This window comes from Sminthopsis crassicaudata, chromosome 1, assembly GCF_048593235.1.
Source record: "Sminthopsis crassicaudata isolate SCR6 chromosome 1, ASM4859323v1, whole genome shotgun sequence".
Taxonomy (NCBI): Eukaryota; Metazoa; Chordata; class Mammalia; order Dasyuromorphia; family Dasyuridae; genus Sminthopsis; species Sminthopsis crassicaudata.
Window position 1 is genome coordinate 392,330,930 of NC_133617.1, and position 19,027 is coordinate 392,349,956.

Below are 19,027 nucleotides of genomic sequence, written 5' to 3' on the forward strand. Positions count from 1 at the left end.
AGGAATATAAAGAAAAAGCAAAATCAGTCCCTGACCTAAAGGCACTTACATTCTAATGGAGAATTCAGCATAAATAGGTTTATAGAATATAGAGTAAATAAAAGGTAGACTGAGTCCAAGGTCTCCTGTAAAAGGTGGCACTTGAGCATAATTTTAAAGAAAGCCAGGGATTCCAAGAGGCAGAGGTAAAAAGTGAGAATAATGTGGGCATAGGATGCAGCTAGTGCAAAGGAACAGGGGTGGAGCACTGTGTGTGAGGAATAGCAAATAGACTAGCATAAGTAGACTACATTTTGCATGGAGAAAAGACTGGATAGAGAAAAAGGATCATGAAGAATCAAAAAAAAATTAATTAAAGGATGGGTAGTACAGCTGGAAAAAATGAAAATAAAATATGTCATATGGACTCACAAAATTTTTTTAAAATTTATTCTCAATTGTTTTTGTCCCAGGGAAACATCTCTAGATAGAATTCTGTTACTGCCTGCATCTGAGGTTGGAATCATTCCCTGGAAGTGTCCCCCTTAAATGACAAACTCATATAAGTAAGTGGCTGAGATCAGATTCCAACTCAGGAAGATGAGTCTGCCTGACTCCAGGCCTAGCATCCTATTCACTATATCAAAGCTTCTTAAACTGTGGATCTTGATTCCATATGTAAGGATCATGAAATTATGAGTTATTATCAATAAATATACCTAGGGTCACATAAAAATTTCTCAGGTAAAAAGGGATAGCAAACAGAAAAATATAAGAAGCTCTAGATATCACCATTTTAGATGCATGTTCCCTAAGTACTTTATGCTATGTGCAATAAGGATGTCCCAAAGTCAGGATGCAACATTTCCCTTTCTGGGTCCTAGAAGGGTCCAATCATAAGAGATCGAGGTATCACTTACCTTAAGTCCTATTACCACCAGCCACCAGTGACTGACTAGCTGTCTCTCCCCCTTCTACTTACCCAATTAACATCAATTAGCATTTTAAAAAGAATGAGGTCACACTCTTCCCCAGTGCCATCTTGGCTTGCTTTATGGAAATATTCACTGCCTTTGGAGAGGAGAGAGTTCAGTTTATTTCCTCTTTCACCATTCTCTCTCATATATAGATGCTCTCAGTGAAGGACTCAAGCCAAAGATAGATATTCAAGAAAGAAGCAGGTAGAGGACCTGATTGATGCCATTTTGAATGCTTTCTCAGCCAAAGTGCCTTCTATTCACTTATATTTAGCAGACCAGAACTAGCATATCTAATATATGCTTCAAAGTCTCCCTAAGGAGACGACTTACTTACTATCATTATTTCTTAGTCTGGAAGGAGGGTGGCATCTATGACACTTGGCCAAAGTGCTCTTTGTCCCCTCACACACACAACTTTCAATAAAAGATGAAAGAGATAACAAATTCCTCTCTTTCTTACCTCTTCACCTTTGTTTGCACCATTTCTGTTACCTATAATGCTTTACCCTCATCTCTAATCATTGACATCCTTCAAGACCTAGCCCAAATATCAATCCTCCTTGGTGGAGCTTCCTTTGATTGCCACAGTTGGAAGCAACTGATCCATCATCTGATCTTTTAGCATTTTTTCCACCCTTCTTATGTTTTAATTTTGTATTTTATTTATTATTTTCATTTAAGGCTTATTCCTTTCCTCCATCTCTCCTTCCCTCCTCTCTCCCCCACTCTATCTTGATGATTGTAAACCCCCTGAAGTCAAGACTGCGCCTCCCAGCATTTTATACCCTTCCCTTTCTTCTCCCTTCTCTCCCCCTCCATAACAGAAAGCTCAGCATGTACGAGGCTTAATAAAGGTCTGTGGAATGAATGAGTGCTCTAATAAATCTCCTACACCGCAGGATCTCAGAGATCACAGCTACTCTGTCTTTCATATGCACATTTAAGCTGCCCCCAGGCCGTCCCTTTACTGCCAAGAAGAGCAAGGCAGAGAAAATATTCCAGAGAGAAATCCATCCCTCCAGACCTTTCTTCCCTATTCAACTCTCAAGCAGAAAATGGGTTTCTCACTGGAGTAATTAAAAGCCAACTGAGCCTGCCAGTGAAAAGCTATAACTTTCTGAAATGTTCCTGAAATTCTTCCTCTTCCTTTGCTTCTTCCCCTGAATTAATGTTGCTTTTCTAGTCTCACCTCCTCCACCTTTGTCTTTCTAAATTTTGGACTGGGATACATAATCAAGGTATTCCTCTGTCAACAGCAAGCTCAATTTTAAAGGGGCTTCTTTACTTTTTAAAATAGCGGGGCTACAGGATATTCCCTCAGGTATTCTGGGGACACCTATCCCATGTTATTTCTGCATAATTTGGCCATTCCCAGCCCAGATCTCAAATATATAAAATTAAATTAATTCCTTGGGACAGAACAATGTAGCTTAATGGAAAGCAGCCCCAGGCTGGAAATCAGGAGACTGGAGTCCTAACTCCTTTCTTCTCTATTAACTCTTTCTGTAATCTTGGAAAAGTTTCTTCCTTTCTTCAGATTTTAGTTTTTCTTTCTGTCTAAAGAGGGAAAGAGATTAGAAACGGACTGTGATTTCACTGATTAGAGGGACTCCCAGATGAGAAAACTGCCTCTAATCTAGGTCATCACTTTTCCAATAACTTATAGTCAGTCAGAGACAGTTTCCTAGAACACTGGGATGGTAAGTGATTTGCCCAGGTTCACATATCCAGTATGTGTCAGATATTGAACTCAAACCCAAGCTTCTTCCTACAAGGAAAGCCTGCTTATACAAAATAGATGGTCACCTTCAGGTTCTGATATTATGTAACTTCATAATCCTCTTTACAAGTAGGAATTGTTTCATTCTTTATACTTGTATTTACAGGTCCCAAAACAGTCCTGGCACATAGTATGCTTCATAAATGTTTCTTGGTTAACTGATAGCTATTCCCTCCATGTACTGGGGGTTGGGGATTTGGTGCTCTCTTGATTTGGAAAATCCATGTAAAAATTTTGGCTTTCCCTTCTTACCAAAGAAAAAAATCTGTATTTTCTTTTCTTTCTTTCTTTCTTTCTTTTTTTTAATTTTACAGGGTGTTAACAGTAATTGTGTATTTTGGATTGAGGATTTGATCACAGGCTCTATGTCATTGCTTCATATGTCATCTGCAGCTTCTACAAAATTCCCAAAATATTCCCATTTAATTTCTTATGCCAACCCAAGACACAGCAAAACTGTGGTGGGAAAAATTGTGATATGGACAGGATGCTAAATGGAGCCAATAGAAAATTAGGATTAAAGTCATTAAAGAGAAAAGAGACTCTTGAGATCACAGATCTAAAGCTGTTGCTTTTGACTTATTGGAATTGTTGTTGAAGTCGTAGTTGTAATTGTTGGAGTTCTATTTGTTGCTCTTGTTGTAATTGGTATAGTAGTTGTTGCTGTTGTAATTGTTGTAGTTGTTGAGTCATTTTCAGTGGTTTTTGATTTTTTGTGACCCTGCTCCAGGTTTTCTTTGCAAAGATACTAGAGTGATTTGTCATTTCCTTTTCCAGCTCATTTAACAGATGAGGAACCTGAATGACTTGCTCAAAGTCACACACCTAGTCAATGTGTAGGTCTAGAGCTGTACCCAGGAAGATGAGTCTTCCTGACTCCAAACTAGACCACAGGACCAGCTAGCCAACCCTTAATTTCATTTTACAGAAGAAGAAAGTCATCTAGTCTATCACATACCTGGCCTCTGAATCAAATGCAATTAAGTGAATTCTTTGGAAGAGCTTGACTGATGCCCCCATTTGTTTTGGGTTTTTTAGGGGAGGTTACAAAAAAGGAATATTCATCTTCATGCCCCCCATCTGTAAAATAAGTGCCAGCTGAAGTACTCTCATTTTGTAGATGAGGAAGTTGAGATCCAAAGACTGACTTGTCCCAAGTTATAAATGGCAAAGCTGTGGTTTGAGCTCATCTCCTCTGACCTCAGATCCTATGCTTTCTCCCATACCAAATTGCCTCCACTAGAGCTGAAGAACTAAGGTTTGCTTTGAAGATGTAGCATACATACTAGGGATGGGACCCCAATAGCATAGTTTTCCCCTAAAATAAGGATATCAGTCAAGCGCTTCCAAAAGCTTCCCATAACCACTCATCTATCGAGTTCAGCTTTGAGGCCGACTATATGAAATCTCCTCTGTAGGAAAGGAGTAGGTTAAATACCTTTAAAGGTCCCTTTCATTCCTAAAGCTAGGATCCTATGAAACTACAGTTTCTGAGAGACTTTCCAATCTGGAGATTTGGTAACTCTTTGAAAGAAAGCAATCTTTCCAAATTATCTATGCTATTCTGCTAGAGAGATCCTATCTCAACTCCATTGCTTCTGTCTACCTTTCTATTAGAGAGATCTGAGAAAACTGACACATCCCATGACAGGAGAAAATCCTGCCCCGTTCCCCCTCTCATTCTGTCCCCTCAAAATGAAGCCCCCATAACCCTGGAGAAGTCTCAAAATGGGTAAGAAATACTGGTCTCCTAAGGAACCCCTGCCCCTCATCTTGTCCATTTGGAGCAATTTTCAGATGTTAGATTGAATCATTAAACAGCAACTTAACTCTTGGGCAATGGTTTCCTACATTCTTCCTTGATTCATACATCTGTGCTCAAGTAACCATGGCAACACTTTGGGCACTAGCCTGTTGATAGGAAGAATATGGCAATAACAAGGATTTAATTTTAGTGCAGCCTCAAATCTTATTGAATCCCAGGCTGAAGTTTGTTTCTAGAGGTTTCAGCAAAAAAAAAAATCATTTCTATATCTACCTTTCTTATTCCAATGGCAGCTAATTGTTGGGAGTGGGAAGAGGAGAGGTGTTAGGAAAGGAAGAAGAGAACTGAAAAGGAATTGTTGGATGGAGAGATAGAAAGATAGAGAGATAGAGAGATAAAGAGATAGAGAGAGAGAAAGAGAAAGAGAGACAGAAAGAGACAGAGACAGAGACAGAGACAGAGACAGACAGAGACAGAGAGAGACACAGAGAGAAAGACAGACAGACAGAGAGAGAGAGAGAAAGAGAGAGAGAGATACAGAAATAGATATTTTCTCTTTAGTGTTAGTTCAACACTAGCAAGATCCTCTTTATTTCAAGCCCAGAACTGAGGATAGGAAAGTTAGCTGATAATTCATTCACTTTTTTTTCTTTCTTTTTCTTTTCTTTGAGAGGAAATGAGGTTAAGGTGCACAAAGTCACACAGCTAATAAGTATTTGAGGTCAAATTTGAATTCAGGTCTTCCTGACTCCAGGGTTGGTGACACCTAGCTGCCTCCATTTGCTTTCAGTGAAAGGACTAACCTCATCATACCATTCCCTTCCCCAGTTAAGGTTCTCCCCTTGAATGATCTTAAACTCTCAGACCATATTTTTGTAGGGTTTTAATTTCCCAAGTGTTTTCTCTATTCAGAGAATGTGAACTGAACTAGTAATTCAAATCATTAAATCCTCCTTAGATGAAGAATCTTATGCTCAAGAAATTACTTGTTCCAGATCTCACAACTAATGAATGGCATAGCCTCCCACAAATAACAGGGCTGTTTCCGTTTCAATTAAATTCTAATTTAAGCTTTAAAGCTTAAAATTACTCTCAGATTTTTGTTACATTTTGTATAATACTTTAAAGTTTGCAAAGCCCTTTACAAACTCTATTTCATTTGATCTTCACAGTAACCTGTGAGGTAGGTGATGAGATTGGGCTCCTAATTCCTAGTTTGAATATGAGGTGCATGGTGCAAGGCACAGATGAAGGATTCACATTGGCCATTTTGTTTGCCAAAAGATATCTTTATTTATGAGAAGAGGACAAAATGAAGAGGGACCAGGAGTGGTAAATATGAAATAGATTTTGGAGAGCCTATAGTTAGCAAGGAAAGTTGATTAACCAGGGAAAAGACAAGTTCCCTAATGGAACTTACAATTAACCAGGCGAGAGGAAATACGCTATAAGGTGGGAGTTTGCCTTTAACTCACAGGCTAAATCCATAGAGGAGTTCAGCACCCTAAAAGAGTTACTTAACTATAACAAGGAGAAAGACACCATGAGACATGGAGAAGGGGGTGAGAGGAAAGACACCAACCCTGTCTGCCAACTCCACATAGTTGCATAAGATTTAATCAGTAGACATTGTTATTATTATCCCCATTTTACAGATGAGGAAAGTGAATATGAGATAGATTAAATGATTTTCCAAAGATTACATAGCTAATAAGTGGGATTTGAACTGAGATTTTCCTAATGCCAAGTGCAGTGACATGTCCACTATACAATACTAAAAATATGGGAATTCATGTTTTAGTTTTGTCTCTAATTCCAACCTATAGAATTTGAAGGGAGTCCCAATAAGAAGATGTAAGGAGCAAGATGAAGAGGAAGAAATGAGACAGAAAAGATGTGTTCAGAGACTGGGATGGAAACAAAGCTCTGCTGGGAGCCTAAGGTAGCAAAACCAGGAAGAAAAGGACAAATCAGATAGATAGCAAAAGGGCATGTAAAGTCACTGATATTTGGGAAGATGGCAAAGGAAGATCTCCTAAAGATCCAGGAGAAAAGAAAAATATTTGTAGAAATCTGTAAGAACTTCATTATAATCCATAATCATTATGGTGATTTTTGCTGCCCAGTGTGAGAACATGCCTTTTTTTTTTTTTTTCATCATTTGGAAGAATCTAATAGAACACTTCAAAACCTTTTGGGAGAGTTTGGCTTAAGGGTTTATGTTAAAAATAGACAAAGCCTTTTGAGGAGGGAGAAAGTCATGTGCACATAAGGAGGCAACATATTGTAGAGGAAAGAACACCAGACTTTTAGTCAGATGATCTGAAATGAAATCCATTTTCTGAGGAATTCATAGACTTTTGGCCCTAGAAGAGATTATAGTGATCGCCCAGTTCAAGCTCTTCCTCTTACTTACCAGCTCTGTGACTGGCTGGGCACATCACCTCTTTTCTGAACCTTCGTTTCCTCCCCTGATAAGTAAAATAATAATAATAATAATAATAATAATAATAATAATAATAATAATAATAATCTTGCTCTTTCTTTTGAGAAAAGTCCTTTAGGACCCATAATTCCCACAGGTATGGGAATTATAATCCTTAAAGTTGCATATTCCCTAGCCAATATTTGATGGGCTACAGAAAGATAGGCACACTAATATATTGTTGGTGGAACTACAAATTGGTCAAATCATTTTGGGAGTAAATTGAATTGAATTGAAAAGGAAAAATAAGTGATTTAAATGCATACATTCCCTCTAGGACGATAAAAGGGTGAAAGAAATATACTTTATACATCAAAAATTCATAGTAAACCTTTTTATGTGATAACAAAGAACTAGTAACAGAGAAGATATCCACTGGTTAGAGATGGTTAAATAATACTGTGTTCCATGCATGAGGGTATAAGTCCCTATTATGTGACATAACTTGCACTATGCTAAGTACTTAACAAATATTATCTCATTTATGTTATTAACCCCATTTTACAGTGAAAGAAACTGAAGTAGAGACTAAGTGATTTAACCAAAGTCACACAGTTTGCAAGTGCCTGAAATAGGATTTGAGCTCAAGTCTTCCCAACTCCAGTTCCAGCACTTAATCCATTATGCCACATAGCTGCCTCAATGGAATGTTACTATACTATAAGAAGAATTCAGGAGAACTGAACATGTTTAACTTTAGGGAGGGGGGAAGGGAGAATGAGGGAGAAAAATTTGGCACACAGTTTTGCAAAGGTGAATGTTGAAAACTATCTTTGCATCTTTTGTTTGAAAAAATAAACACTATTTTAAAAAAGAATTCAGAAAAGTATAAGAAGATTTGCATGAATTAATACATAGTAAAGTAATAATGATCAAGCTTGGACCCAGAAAAGAAAAGAAAATGCACTTCCTTCCTTATTTGTACAATGAAGAACTAAGAACATAGAACATTGCAAATACCTCCAGACTCAGTGAATATGTAGGTAGGTTTTGCTGAACTAATTTTTTTTCTCTGCGGTTATTCTTTGTCACAAGGGATGAACTGCAAAGTAGAGGACAGGGAGGGATGTATTTGGAAATTAAGGTGATGTAAGATATCAATTTAAAACCTTTAAATGCACATTGACACAGATATTTACACTCCCCACACCACTTTTACCTGAGTCTTCTGGACCAAATTTGAAACAAGTGAGCTGAAGATTTTAAGGTTAACCTTCAAAAAAAGGCAAAACATTTTTGACAAGGAAAGGTCAGACGCAAGAGTGCACATAAGTACAAACACACATACACTCACCCCCAAAACTAAGTGATCCAACCCTTCCAAAATGCCACATTTCTTTCCCTGTCACCTGTCTGTCCCCTAGCCGATATATTGCAAGAAGGCTCTGAGTTCACAAGATGATTCCAAAGGGAGTGTGGGAGCTCCCAAGCGAATCGTTTGAATTTATGTCTCTCTCCCAAGCCTCCAGGGGGCTTCTGGGGGAATTGACAGCTCTGTCAGTGAAGCACACTAATGACAAGATGGGCTGGGATTTGGTGTTTGGGGACAGTGGCTCAGGCATATGATAATGAGAAACTGCCATCTTTTTCATTTTCTTCCCTTAATGATTTTTTTATCCCCCACCCACCCCCAACACCTCTGTTTGCCATTCCTCTTGGGAATTAGTGTCACAGGAATGGATAGAATTTCAGTCCCTGCTAAGAGATCAGGTGCCTGGCATTGATGCCCTAGGAAAGAAGAATAGGGCAAACTGAATGAGTTTTTCCTTTCTGAAGATCTCCCTCCCTCCTCGGAGAAAATGACATGACATATAAGCCCAGCCTGTTAACAGACATAACTGGGAAACTGGAAGCAGACACTACTGCCTTAGCCAGTTGCAAAGCCATAAAGTTGTAGAATATCAGAACTTAGAGGGACTCTAGGGGTCATCTGCATCAAAGCTTCTTAAACTGAGTCTCAACCCTATATGAGGTCATGTAACTAAATGTGTGTGGGGAAGTTACAAAATTATGATTTATTATCAGCAAGTGTTTGATTTGTATACTTACTTTATATACCTATATACCCAAGGTTGTGTAAAAATTTCTCGAGGGAAAAGGGGTCTCAAGTGGAAGAAGTCTAAGACCAACCCTTCATGGTTTAGATGAGGGAATAAGCTTGGAGAGGTCTCACAGTAAAATAAGGACCGGAATTCTGTTCTAACCAGACTAATAAATGGGGCTTTGCATCAGATTATACTGGTATTTCATTAAATAGAAACAACTCAGCTTAACATCTAATTAGCAAAAATAATTAGCTAAAAGAGGAAGCAAAGATGACCCACTTATTTTTCCTACTTCAGGGAAGCAAATTATTCTCCAAACAAAGCCACTCTTAGCTCCTTCTAACATTGAATTTCTTGGTTTCTGACCCAGGAAGCTAGTATTCTCAGAACCCATGATTATCACCCCTCTTCTAGTGTCCCAGCATCCCTCTCTCCCCATAGGGTGTTATGCCTGGATGTCTAAGATATCTTCCCATGTTTATTCTGTATACCACTACCCCACCTCCCTCAATTGAATTTGCTCCAAGTGCCTGAATTTTCAGTTAGGATTCTACTTCTAACTCTCAGTTTGGGGCTCTTTTCATTATTCCACAAGTCTGAGGTTGCCAGCAAGAAACTTCCCAGGAGCAAGGGACAGAGTCCAGCACTCTTGTCCAAACTGCATAAACAGGGTCTCCCTATTCTTTCTTTCATCCTGAGGTCCTCTTGCTTTCTATAGCCTCACATCATTCAGGAAACATTTCTCTTAAGAATATCTAAGGATCCACTTTATCTCTAAATCTATAAGCATACCATTCTGTGTCCTAAGAGGATTATTTTTTTTCTGAAAATAGAACCAGGGAGGTGAAAAGATATATATGTTATCTATCAGTGTGAAGTAGAGAGAAGTTAGGTAGAAAAATTTAATTAAAGACTAGCTAATAATCAGATTCCTGCCTGAGATTGTCACAGAGAACAGCTGAGAACAATTTCTGTCTGAATTAAAGCATCGTAGGAATCTGCTAATTGCTAATCAAAAGCAGCTGAGCAAACTACTTTCCCATTTGGAAAAAAAAGGTAGGTAACCCATGATAAATAAATGAAGCCTTGGGCACTGCCCCCAGTAAGTAAGCAGACTATTTACCACAGCAGTTAATCTAAGAGTTACCAACAAAAGAGTTAGGAGCTAACGATATCATAGCAAGTGTGGAGGGCAAGAGGAAATTTGTAACGATGTCAGTACCTTCAGTTTTTATTTCTGCCATTGGTGAGTAATTGCTCTGTATGTACAGAAGTGCAGGTTTGTTTCTCTACTAAGAAAGAAGGTGAAAGAATTAGGGGGACAGAGTACCAGAGAGAAAGAAGTTTTACTTGAAAGGATAATGGAAGAAATATTTTTAGGAAAAAATAAAGAACAAAGAGTCTGAAAATGCAGATGGGGCAAAATGAGAGGTAAGAGTTTCATTCCATCCAGAGAGGTGTAAGCTGTTTCTTTTCAACATGAAGTTAACTATGCTTTCTTATAAAGAATTAAGATATAATTTTATGGTTGTGGTCAGGAAGGAGATCATCCAATAATGGTCAGTAGAACAGACAAACAGTGGTTGTTGATGACTCGCTGCTGAAAGCCACAAAGTATTTGTCAATGTAACATTACCAGCTAGGTGGCACAGTGGAATACAGTGGGTGTTGAAGCCCCTTCTCAACCAAGAAATTTGTATGCAATCCCAAGTATATAGTTATGTAAAGTAAGTAGATAAATTAAACATTTATTGATAATAAATTAAAATTTAGCAAACCTCACATTGTGACTCCATATAGGTTTGCAACCCACACTTTAAGAAGCTCAAAACTGGAGTCAAGAAGACCCGAGATTAGATTTTACTTCAGAAATTTATTAGAAAAAAAAGAAGAGAAAAGAAAAGAAATAAAGAAATGTACTAGCTTAGTGACTGGACAGGTTTTTGCCAGTTTCCATATCTATAAAATTGGGATTAAATAATAGTACCTACCTTCTGGTTGCTATGAAGATCAAATGAGATAATGTTTATAGAATGCTTTGCACAGTATCTGGGACACTATATAAATGCTTATCCCCTCCATGTGTGTATAATGTGCTTTGCTATTTCCCAATCAGGTGGACATCTACTCTGTTTCCAATTTTCTGAAATCAAACACACATACAAAAAAAAAAGCTGCTATGAATATTTTGGCATATAAGAGACCTGTGTGGCTCATAGTAGATAGCTAATAAATGATTGTCTCCACTTTATATACTATGAGGAAGGAAGGAAACAAAGTGATATCATTAAGAAAAACCTAGAAAACATTCATTTATAGGAAGTATCAAGTCCTGATGAATACATCACTGCTGTCCACTGAAGATAAGGACTTCAAAAAAAGTGGGGAGACTTAAGAAGTGAACAGCTATTTAGGAAGATGATATCTAAGAACAGGACATATACTTCTGGACTGGGGCTTAACGTCTAGAACTATTAGCTCATATTCAGAGATGAAGGGACTAATAAGGATGGCAAAATATATTTTCTTCATAATCTTTGAATTAGAGGGTGGTGAGTTGAAGGGATGAGGGAGAAGTAGGTGAAGTCACCTATTTAAATCTGACAAACCTGCTATAGTATGGTAAAGACAGGACAGGAAGAAGAGTACTGCTAGAACACTTATATGGGGCTTTAGGGTTTATAAAACATTTTTCTCTCAACAACTCTATGAAATCATTAATACAAATATTACTCTGATTTTACAGATGAAAAAACTGAGGCTCAATTGTATTAAGTAACTTGACCATATAATAAATATCATGAATCAACATTCAAGCCAAGTCTAACACATCCCTTGTCCTTTCCACTCCAACCTGCTGTCCAGTAGTGGACGCTTAATGCTTATTAAATTGAATCAAATCCTTTCCAGGACTGAGATTCTGAGAGAATCATGTAGGGTTTCATGACTTTAACCTTCTACCACTCTTTGCTGTTTGGGGTGCTGGCTGCCAGAACACTTACCATCATGATTCAGAGCTGACTACTTCAAAGACACGAAGCTGGCTCTCCAGCCTGGCTTCACACAAGTGATCCTAACTTTTAAAGAGCTCAGAGTGCCATTTCCATAACTGCACATGGAAGCTGAGGATGAGACAGCTCAACAGTGATCTGGTATTTGGACAGAACCTCAAAACAACATTTTAAACCTCTGGAGTCTGATGAGCCCCCAATGCATATTACATAAAGCCCTTCCCACTTTGGTTCCACTTTGCTTACAAGGGAAGTAAAATGTATTCCATATGTTTCTAGCTTCCTTACGCTGAATTCATCAAACTGTTCCACTGAAACTAACTGGAGTATCAGGAAGCTTCTGAGAAAGGAGGCTTCCTGATTTCTAGAAGGAAGTCCCTTTTCCAGGTTCCCTAGTTTCCTCAAGCTCTCTCTCTGCACCTGGAAAAAGTACCAGGCTGTCCCTTCATCCATATCCACCTGCTTCCTCAAGTTGTCCTGTTAAGCTACAAACAAACTGGTTATTCTGGGCTGCCCATGACTATCCTGAGACCCTTAGAAAACATATCACAAGCATATCAGAACTGGAGTCAGGAGACCTGGATATAAGACCAGTTTTTGCCATTTGTCAATTGGTAAATAAGGACAAATCGGTCATCCTTCCTGGACCTGTTTCCTTATCTATAAAATGGGTAAACTATTATTTCCAGTACTTTCATCACAATGTTGTTGAGGGAAAAAAAAGCCCTTTGTAAACTTTCAAGCCCAATAACAATGTAAGCTAGCTACCTGTCTCTGACATTTGCCAGCAGTGTTGTCCTGTACAATGAGTGCTTTGAGCCTGTTTCCTCAGCTATAAAATGGGGGTAATAATACTAATACTAAAAATGTTTGTGACAGCCTTTTTTATAGGAAAACTGGAAGCTGAGGGGATGTCCATCAGTTGACAATGGCTAAATAAGTCATGGTATATGAATGTTATGGAATATTCTTGTTCTATAAGAAATGATCAAGAGGATGACTTCAAAAAGGCCTGGAGAGACTTACATGAACTGATGCTGAGTGAAAAGAGCAGAACCAGGAGATCATTGTAAATGGCAACAACAAGACTATACGATTATCAATTTTGATGGACTCGACTCTCCTCAACAATGACGTAATTCAGACCAGTCCCAATGGTCTTGTGATGAGGAGAGCCATCTACACCCAGAGAGAGGACAGTGGGAACTGAACATGGACCACAACACAGTATTTTCACTTTTTTTGTTGTTGTTTGCTCGCATTTTGTTTTTTCTCATTTTTTTCCCTTTTAATCTGATTTTTCTAGAGCAGCAAGATATTTGTGGAAATATGTATAGAGAAATTGTACATGCTCAATATATATGGGATTCTTTACCAACTGGAGGAGGGGTGGAGGGCAGAGAGGGGATAAAATAGAACACAGAATTTTGTAGGGGTGAATGTCAAATTATCCATCTATATATTTTGAAAATAAAAATAATTTTAAAAAAGAAGAAATACTTGTACTACTTGCACTATCTCATGGAGTTGCTGTGAGGAAAGCACTCTGTACACCCTAAAGAGCTCTGAAAATGTGGGTTTTCTCAGCCAGCACTTCTAACAAGTCTTTCTCTGTCCTTATTTATTTATTTTGTACTTCTCCTTTATTTATGTTAAATATTCCTGTCCTGCTGCTTGCTCCTAACCCTCAGTCTTCCTCAAAAGCAGGCATGAAAGGCTTTTCTTTGATTCATTTAACATTTCACTAAACATTTAAATACTTGACCCATTGGCAGCTTTTATGTTTGGCACTGGAAGACAAATAAGACTATGCCCTTTCTTTCAGGGAGCTTACAATCTAGCAGGAAGAGAGAAGACATGCATACCAATAAATACAAGACAAAACAGAAAACAATAAAAAGGCAAGAGAACTCTACTGTGTTGTGGGATGGGGTGAGGGGTGGAGGGCCATTTCCAGTTGAAGACTTTTCCAGAGGGAGAAATGCTAATTAAAGGATGGATAGGACCTCCAAAGAAAAAGCCTTCAAAGGCTAGGTGGAGGGGAGGAGTTTGTTGACCAATAGTTAAATGTAAGCTGGAGCAAAATGGTGTCAAGAGAATCTGTGTGAGCTAAATCTGAAGTGGGAGTAATTCCCATTTTGTAGAAGACCTTGCTTGTCTGAGGATTTTTGAGTTGATCCTGTAGGCAGCAATGATAAGGAAGACATTGATGTTAGAGACAAAACTAAAAAGATGTGGCCACTGATTGTACACAGGGTATAAGAAAAGTAATGACTCCGAGGTTTCAGGGTAACTTGGAGTATAGTAATGCCATTGACAGAAAGAGGGAAGCTGGATAGAGAAGCTTTGGTAAAGAGGGGATCATGACATCAGGGAAGGAACTTTAGAGACCATTGAGTGCAACCCCCTATTTTTAGTGACATGCTTAGAGTCACTATTAATTAGTGAGCCTTGAATTCAGATCTTCCTGCCTCCAAATCCAGTGGCTTATGGATTACACTATTCCATATGATGCTTGTGATTTCAAATCCTACTTCAAACATAGGTGACTCTGAGCAAGTCTGTCTCAGTTTATATATCAATTACAGATGAGAAAATTGAGACAGACTTGCTCAGAGTCACATGAAGCAAATAAATGGCTTGTCCATGGTGGATTTGAATTCAAGTCTTCTTGACTCCAGGGGGGTCTACTGTGTCACCTACCTAAATATACACATACATACATACATACACAGTAAAAGAAAGAGTGATATTTCCATCTCTCTTCAATACTTTACAGATTTAGAAGTCAAAACTTCTGGATTCTGATGGTCTGAAGGACCCTGTCTTCATGTTTAACCTAAGTCCAGCTGGATATCTTCCAGGGAACCTTTAGTCCATAATTTAGCACAAGCTGTTTGACAACAAATCCTAGATTGTTTTGTAGATGAGTGAGTGTAAAAGAGGTACACGAGAGATGTAGGGACCACAAAGATGAAAATGCAACTACATTAAGGCATTGAGCCAGGATATACACACACCTATGGCCAACATCCAAATAACACTTTTCAAGTGAGGCTCCATATAGCCTTAAAAAAAAAACAAGAGAAAGGAAAAGACAAGCAATGTCTGCTTCAGATGTTCTTAACCTAAGGTCCATAGACTCCCAAGTGAACTATGGATATAATTCAGGAGACCTATGTACTTGGATGGGGAAAACATGATTTTTATTTCAATACTTTATAATCATGCATGTTTTATTTTACAGTTAGGTGGCACAGGAGGCAAAGTCCATCCCAGACTGAGAGGTCAAGATGAAATGAGCCCAAATCCTATTTCAGGCACTTAAATAGCTATATGACTCTAACATGTCATTAGTTTCCTATGCTCAATAAACCTTAGTTTCCTCATTTATACCAGGAATAATAATAGCACCTGCATTTCAAGATTGTTATAAAACTCAAATGAGATAACACATAAAGCTCTTTGCACACCTTAAAAGTATTACATACATGTTAGCTATTATTGATGACAATGATGAATTTTAAAACATTAATCTGAGAAGGGGTTCATAAGTCTCACCAGACCCTCAAAGGGGTCCATGACACAAAACTAGATTAAAAACATCCACCTCATTAAGAAGACCAAAAGCCACTCCCGACTATAAGAAGTCAGATGATATAAGGCAAAATAACAATGAATTTTGAAGCCGCAGACATTTTGTATTCTGGCTCTGCCACCTATGACCGTGGACCTGAACTTTCAATTTGCTTATTTGTAAAATTAATTCGGTTTTACCAGATAATTTGTAAAGTTTCACCTAGCTCCAAATTCTAGTCTATGGAATGAACATTCAGTGTCCATAGTTCTCTCTCTGCTATCCTCATTTTCCAAAGGAGAAAAAGAAAGTTGAGAAAGATTGTGATTGTCTACATTTGCACAATTAATAAGGGCCTGAGATGAGATTTGAACTCCAAACTTCAAGACTTCAAGTTTAGCAATCCACATGCCACGTTGCCTCTACCCTGGCACCTTGTAAAGTGTTTTACTCCAAGAGATAGAGGTGAGGGGAATCATTCTTTAATAGCCCATGTTATATTACAGATGAGATTTAAAGAAACTAAGTAAATTGCTCTGAGCCATATAACTAGTAAGTGTTTAAGGCAGGATTCAAAGCCAGCTCTTCTATATAGTACATAGTGGTCACTTATCAAGGAATATTATATATTGTCTCTTCCTGTAAGATTACAGATTCCATGAGGATGGAGGCATTGTCTGTATCATCTCCAGCACCTGTCATAGTACTAGATACACAGACAACCATTAATAGGGGTTTCCTGAATTTGCCTATGTCCCAGAAAACCATCCCGTTTCTCTCCCTGAAGTTCAACATTCAGGCAATCCTAGCCTACACAATCTCCTCCTCCCTCCCCTTCCCCCCCCCCCCCCCCAGCTCAGAGAGCCTGCAGAGTTAAGAAGCAATGGTGGCTAGAGCTGGTTCTTGGCCAGCCTCAGCTGGGGCCAATCACTGAATTTCCTTTTATTAGATTGGGGCTAACCCCCTGCTGGTATGGGCTTGGCGTCTGGAACCACTGCCTAGGCCTGCCCTCTCCATGTCAGCAGCACTTGGAGAATGCTGTTGCTTAGCTATCTGGCTAATTTCTGTGTTTTAATTAATGCGCATAATGAGAAGCCCTGTTTGTTTCCTTTGCTGGGAGGCCTTTACAACAAGACCCTTAAACACCCCTGGTTGAGCTGCTCCAGGCTGGGGCCTGGACCAGATGGTCTCTCTTGGGAAGTTCCTCTCAGGATAATTCTTATCATCCTTTGGCCTCTGTCCAAGGTACCAGGTTAATCAATTAGCCTTGAAATAAAGAGTTGCTCTGATTAAATTCATAATTTTAATAGAATTTCTACTACTTTCAGAGTTCTTCAAACCACAAAGATGTCCTGATTCTCCTGAGAATTCATCCAATTTTTAAGGTTTCCTAAATATGAGGATTTACAGCCCTTTTGCCTCAAAATCCTGGCTGTTTATATTGTAATTTCTTATTGCAATATAAATCCATTTCTTAACCAGGGTCCTCTGGTATATAAACCTAAGGGACTTTACTTCTAGTGGATGGATTTCACCCCTTCATTTGAAGGGTCCAGGACAGTTGGGCACAGACAGAATCAGCAGCAACTCTTTGTGATCCTCTGTGCCACAGTCATATCTCAATGTCTAGGTGAAGATGAACTATCACAAAAGTGAACTGACTCCCAGGCTATTCTCTCTAGTCTTTATGGAAGACCTCTGAGTCTCCTCTTGTATCACTTATATGAGATCAAAAAGCAAAGTCACTTTTTTTCTTAATATTTGTTGACTTTTTTTATCTTATTTTTAATCTTATTTTTATTAGTCCCTCACCCAGAGAACCACCCTTAAAAAAAAATTTAAAAAGAGGGGGAAAAGCATCTCTCACCCAAACTAATCTACACATCAACTAAGTTCAAAAGTATATGTACTGTTCCATATTCATAGACTTTCTCTCTTCTTTAGGACTAAGCTTGGTCATTAAGTTATATAACATTCCATTTCAATTTTTTTGTTGATATTATTCTTTTCATTTATATTGTAATAATTGGCCATATTGTTTTCCTGATTCTATTTCCTTTTTTTTCCTGAGGCAATTTGGATTAAGTGACTTGCCCAGGGTCATACAGCTAAGAAGCATTAAGTGTCTGAGATCCGATATGAACTCAGGTCCTCCTGACTTCAGGGCTGGTGCTCTATTCATTGTACCACCTAACTGCCCCCTTCTATTTCATTTTGAATATATTCATATAAGTCTTTTCAGAATTTCCTGAATCCTTTATAAAAACCATTTCTTATGATTCCATTGGTTAACAACCTACTACAAAAGAGCTGCTATAAATATTCATAGGAATAAGATCTTTACTTCTATAGGTGAGCTCCTTAGTACACAAAGTTCCTTTCATAAAGACATGACAAAAGTGTATTAGAAACCATTTAGCCCAACTTCCTACTCACATCAGAAATATAGATATCATGATAGCATTAGAGGGTAATTAGATATTACAACCTCAACTTTACAGAGGAGGAAACTGAGAAATTTCTTAACATCTCTGTCAAGTGACAACTAGCCTCTGTTTGAATACTTCCCAGCAGAGAACTATTTCACAAGGCCACCCAATACATGGATGCTCATGAACAGTATCACCCTCAATATTCCAAAGTACACAAGTCTTGGTACAAATTACTGGTCAATCAGTGTTTCAGAAGCATTCAGTTCAGTACATAGATCAGAGATTTAGAACTTTAAGGAACATCAGAAGCTATCAGAAGTATTACTGTGAATAATTATAGTAGCAATTCCTTCATTTTACAGATGAGGCCCAGATATTTAAGTCTCTTACTCCATGTCCCATGGGCAATAAGTATAGAAAAGGTCATCGGAATCTATGTCCTCTGTTTCTAAGAGACAGTGCCCTTTCCACTGGACCACAGTGCCAGATGCCCACAAATAATACAAAAGGTAATTAAATTCAAGGCAGTGGGAGAAGTACTAACTTGGCAGAGGTGGTCTTTGAGCTTTATGTAGAGGGAAGATCAGAATTCTAGAAGGCAGAGGTAAAGAGAAAGTATATGCCAGACATGGGGAACAGCTGGCCCAAAGGCACTGAGGCAAGAAATGAGTGCTCTGGGTACAATAATACATATACTGCCTACTCCATAGGAATGTTATGAGGAAAGTGCTTTTAAACCTAATGTGCTGCTATTAAACATAAACTATTTCAACTCCACACATACACAACTGATAAAATAACATTTTCAGTGATAAATGGAGACTTAGCCCTTAATATATCAGTGTCCTGAGCAAGACTGAAAAGCCATTTGCTAAAGAAGATCTATTCTTGCCCATGACTGCATCATCTTTTAGAAACCATAGATTGTCACAACACGAGGGTGGAAGGAACCTTAAAGATCACTTAGTAAAAA

General features: G+C 38.3%; 1 protein-coding gene across 10 annotated transcripts in view; it reads right to left on the minus strand.

Moving 5' to 3' along the window:
• The window catches only part of SSTR5 (somatostatin receptor 5), a 360,218-nt gene that overhangs the window by 287,278 nt on the left and 53,913 nt on the right, over nt 1–19,027 (minus strand). For 8 of the 10 annotated variants that reach the window (XR_012484441.1, XR_012484442.1, XM_074279705.1 and 5 more), the window contains one exon: nt 11,026–11,177. The exons of the other annotated variants lie outside the window; for them this stretch is intronic. The gene's annotated coding sequence lies outside the window, so the exon portion shown is untranslated. The remainder of the gene's footprint in view (nt 1–11,025; nt 11,178–19,027) is intronic. 10 annotated transcript variants of the gene reach the window in all.